The sequence below is a fragment of the Macrobrachium nipponense genome, chromosome 31, assembly GCF_015104395.2.
Source record: "Macrobrachium nipponense isolate FS-2020 chromosome 31, ASM1510439v2, whole genome shotgun sequence".
Classification (NCBI taxonomy): domain Eukaryota; kingdom Metazoa; phylum Arthropoda; class Malacostraca; order Decapoda; family Palaemonidae; genus Macrobrachium; species Macrobrachium nipponense.
Window position 1 is genome coordinate 27,706,493 of NC_061093.1, and position 5,398 is coordinate 27,711,890.

The window sequence follows — 5,398 nt, forward strand, 5'->3', positions numbered from 1 at the left end:
TTATACAGGGCGGTCGGACGACCCGACACCTGGCAACAGACCATCTGTAAGTTGAAAAGTCAAATGAGTATCATCAAATAAAGGTGCCGGAGTTAATTCCAGCGAGATGGGTGCACTTTAACTAGATATTTAATCCGTTAAAGGCAATATCGGGCATAAATTTCAACTTACTGGATATTAAAAAAGCTCTGGATGTCTCAGCCTGCTCCGGAATCCGTCCTCGGGATCGGTAAAGCTATAACCAGCAGAGAGGGCCTGATACGAGCAGAACAAGGGAATAAGGTAAGACCTAAGCCTGAGTCTGATCGCATCACAGCAGAGTAATGCAACGTAATCAAATGTAGGCACATTATCTGGGCCCGTTCCATCCCCACCAAAATGGGGAACAGCGATAGCAAAGAAGACGGAAACTGAGCGATGGAAACAACGGTACAATGAACTCCGGTATATACTTCCTGACGTGTGTGATGGTAGACCACACTACGTCGGAATCAATACAGATCCGGAGACATACCTACAGAGGCTATTAAACATGTTCTAACATAATCTCTTAAAGGCTTCAACTACTCTGGAGTCCATAATTCCGTTATCATAACAGTAAACGCCGGCGGAGACGGGCTGATACGAGCAGAACAGGGAAAAAGGTAAAACCTAGGCCTGAGTCTGATCGCGTCGGGGAAGAGAAGTAATTCTAAGGTAACTAGAAAAGCAGCTCTAAGCCCAGTTCCACCCCCACAAGAGTGGGGAGGGGGAGACAACAGGCAGAATAGACAACTGAGCGACGGAGCAGTGGTACGTACAATCCAGCGTATAGCCTGCTGGCTGGTGTGATGGTAGACCCCACCTGGCCAGAGGACCTACGGGCCCGGAGACGTATTAAAGAGATTACGCAAAATACTAAGCAACCAATCTCCTCCGACTAATCTCCCCCTTCTAATCCCCCTGGATAAGCTATATGCTTTAGCGGTCGTTCATCGGTGGGATTACTTGAACCGTGAGCTAGCTAGGCAGTGCCAGAGCGAGACTGGGGGGGGGAGGTGTCAGGAGGAGAGTGGACAAGTCGTGATCAACTGGCCTCGGCAATCAATCAGTGAGCCACCACCTTTCGGGAGCTGTAACAAGCCTATCACTAAAGGGGGCAGAAGACGGTAGGCCAACTGACACCCTAGAGGGGGCAAAGGCCCCAGTCTACACACAACAAGACAAACACAAAATAAATGATGAGGAATTACTGGAAGAACTGCGAAAGAGGAAAAAAAAGGGGTGGGACGCACCCAGTAAGGACCCAGCCTAACCCTCCAAGATCGGTATGGATCCGGTCAGGTAGGCTAGCCTGGCCTCCAAAGGACTTCATGAAGTGGACGGGTAGAACCTAACGAAACCCTCCAAAATCGAAAAACCCGATCTGGTCAGGTACGAAAGGTCTAGGCCCTACAAACATGACACGAGAGGGACTCTCTGTCCTGGACCGCTCTCCCAGCAAGCATAATAGCCTAGGCAGGAAGTGGTAAGAGCGGGGCTGAAAGGGTGGAGGGGCAGGACTGCCTGACCTACCTTCCAAAACCTAGCCTAGGTCTGGTCGGGTAGGGCAGGGAAGGGTATCGCAAGGACTTCCAACCTCACAAAGAATATGAATATTTTATCATAAACATGCATATAATCGAGTGCATTACTGACTAACATAAAAAAACACACTAAAAGAATGCATGCATGAATACTGCGAGAGAGAAAGAGAGGAATCGCCCTCTCCACATAAAACTGGCATACTATAGGCTAGCCTAGAAGCCAAAACACACTACTCGCGTATAACATAAGAAAATAAATAGTACGTATGAAGGGCAACCAATACGCTCCTGAGGGACTGACGACAAAAAGGAGACCACAAAAGGCTAGAATAACTTAAGATAAATATATAATAAGAGACCTTAGAGTATGTCAGGAGCGAGTTAGGGCCTACGACATAAGGATAAAATTTGTAAAACCAATGCTCCAGAAAACGACAGGAGCCAGAATAATGATGGGGTATAAGAAAACAGTAATCTAAACAGTGAAACGCAGTGAGGTAAAATTCATCATAAAATAACAATGAGAAAAGACGCACGCGGCGAATGATGCACCCAAGATGGCGGATGTAAAAGGAGCGTCACCCCGGTTCGCGAGAACTAAGGGGCCAAATAAGGGCTAAAAAGGGATGCATCGTGCCCACACAATACAAAAACGAAAAATGGGATACTCAACTTGGATGAAGAAGCTTGGGGCTCTGGGGCAGACATGCTTCGTCAAAAACACAGGAAAAGGGCAGCAAGAAAAACATGTGCGGTCACTATAGTGTGCTAATACAGGAATGTAGCCTTCAGACGGGAGTTGTAGTAGTAGCGAGCAGAAGGTAGATGTATTGTAGTCCTTGTAACGGCACCTACCTAGAGAGGGGTTTTGAAGGGAATCTTCTAATTGGCAGAAAACCTGTGGTAGTGGCTTCCACTCGCCCCTGTGTTTATACCAACACCCTATGGGTGAGCGAGCTGAAGGTAGTAACTTCAGGATTCCATTTAGCTTTTTCTCTGGTATATTTAGCATCTATTTATACCTAGAAATGCGTGAGCATTTCACCGGCTGACAAAGGTCGAGCCCAGAAAAGTCCTTCAAAGTCTACAATAAATAAACTGTCAAAAATCCCTTTTCATATAATGCGCTCCAGGAAATGGATATTTTACCACTCTCTATTACTACTATCTGAATGCCTAAAGCAGTAATTACCTGCTCATATATGATATAATAAATTAATATATTTCAGGAAAAATTTATGCTCTTAAAATGTATTTCAACCTAAAACTCAGGCAAAAAAAACAAATGTACAGAAGTGAGATAACAAAAGCGGGACCTATTGCAAAAGATTTACAATGACAATTTATGGCACACAGCAACCTAGCTAAACTTTTTTAGGTTTGCCATTTCACATAAAAAATAGTAATTCAAGTTTAGTTGTTTCCAATATATGGGGTAGGTGCATATACAAGCACCAGTCTCTACAAGTTGGTTTGCTTCTAGCAATATTAACTTTGATTAGTCAATATTGCTTCAATACCGATTTAGTTAGTTTTTTTTTTGTTTTATAAAATTAAGGCTGTTAAGCTAGTGCTGGGCACTTCCAGCCATTCACCTCTCAAGACAATGAGAAGTGGGTGTTGGAGGGGTTGGATAGCAAGATAAAAGATGCAAAAGATAAAGGAGAGAGAGTGCAAGGGTCTTGAGGTGGAACTGGGAGAAAACTCCACTAAGAAGTGAGATTTAGAGAAGCTGGTCAGAAAATTAAAAAAAGGATGCCGAAATGGAGCTAAAGTAAAAGGATAAACAGTGGGTGCAGCTAGCAGCAGGAAGGACGCTGCAAACACCTTTCAGTAAGGTCTACAGTGCACCACATGAGGTAGACTGACAGTAATTATCCCACACAAGGGAACACTGATACCATAGTAAACATATTCATTTTGAGGCTGAAAAGTTGTAATTTATGGCAGCACATCCTAAACATAACAAAAATAAAAACAAAATATCTAGCTTAAACTGAAAACAAACATTCCTATACTCTGCAGTAAAAAAATATTAAGATGTATAAAATACTTTTATGGCTTAGAGTTCTCTTGTAGGAGGACTGTTCGACCCAAAGTATTCCTCTAGCAGTTCCTTATTTTCTTCACTCTTTCATTTGTCTCCACACAGTTTTGCCTGGATAAGGGCTTCAAGTAGCCTATTCATTATGCATTTAAAATGTTTATGGTCAAATAGGAGTACAAGAGGTTAAATAAAAACCATTACAACATTCAAGCATTTATTTACAAAAATATACATTGCTGTATTTAAATTTGTAGGATAAATGTGAGAACAATCATAAGAAATACAGGATGTATGGTACAAATAAATTTAAATTCTTGTGGAATGGAAGCAAGAACCGATAAAATGGACTGGGCATAGTGGTCAAAGATGAAATGGCAAAAGATAAGATCAAGGTGAGAAAAAATGTAACAAGGAAGTTTAAAAGTATATTAGTAAAGGTAATGCAAATATTCTTTGTATACTCACCATAATAGGAAAACCAGAAGAAAAAAATGGGTGATTTTGGGAGATGTTATCAAAGGCAATATCAGAAGTGCCACAGTAAGAGAAGATATACTGGTAACATGTCTGGTTCTGAGGATGTCATGGGAAGACATACATTGTCAAAGATTCAAGTTGCTAAGCACTGAACTTTGTGACTGAAAACCAGATTATATTCATACCAACCAATCACCTATATATTTGCCCTCATTTGTGGTTCTTGAATGCTATATGTACTCACAGCCTTTTGTCTAACTGACAGAAGGATGGTAATTTAATGTTGTAGGTACCACCTGGAACCAAACATATGTAACACACATATCTCTGGTTGAAAAATGACATCCCAAGACTCATGGCAGCTAAGAGAAGTATTATTGATGGGTTTTAATTTTTTTTTAAATTATTTTTATTATAAAATTAAATTTTTTCCACCATACCCATGAGCCACAGAGTGATCTCTTCTAATCTAACAGACAATTTCCGAGATACAGAACACTGCAAAATACGGTTAAGGTATTAGCTTACATCAACCTTTGCAATTTATATACCCTACACCATGTACATGCATAAATGGTTAAAATAAAAATATAAGTAATTCAGAACATTTCCCTTACCTTAGATCAATGAATGTCTGACTGAAAAGGTCATAGCCTAGGGGATACATCAATGAAACAGTTTAATATATTCCTCATACATAAATTTTTGTTGTCTATAAGCTTTTACTAACAAACGAGTGATGAAGCCTTTAAACTACAACAAACTTATCTTTGAAAGAGACTGAGTTTTTCCTTAACCCTCTTCCGCACAGGCAGAAAATATAAGGGTGTAAGGTACATGACTTTTCCCCCGGGCCATAAAGAACATGCACATGGAAAAGTTTTTTGGTAAATTTCAGTATGTCCAAACTATAACTGATATATGCTTCTGGTTAGTGTATTATATCGGCAAATGATTGAATTATTCCCTAAAGCAATCAGAACACCTTTATGAGGCTTAGAAGTAATAAAAACGGTGCTGAATGTGAAATTTTTTATTTTTTTTAAAAATCATAATTTTTTGGGAAATAATCATGAAAATTATAATCATTAGGCTTGGGAGTTTGTTTTATACGTAAATTGTGTTGAAATGTTTGATCTTTCACATGGAAGCAATAATTTTGCAATAAATGTGTTTGCTAAAGAGCTGTAATTGATTAAGAAATGCTAATTTTTTAAGAGTGCAATTTTAAGGTTTTCCAACCTCCTGATGTTGACGTTTTGTATCATAGCTAAGTAAGCTAGCGGCGTCGGGTTTGTGTTTTCTTCGA

At 40.2% G+C, this 5,398-nt stretch overlaps 1 pseudogene; it reads right to left on the reverse strand.

The window, feature by feature from the left end:
- The window catches only part of LOC135206799 (myogenesis-regulating glycosidase-like), a 10,091-nt pseudogene continuing 4,693 nt past the window's right edge, over positions 1-5,398 (reverse strand).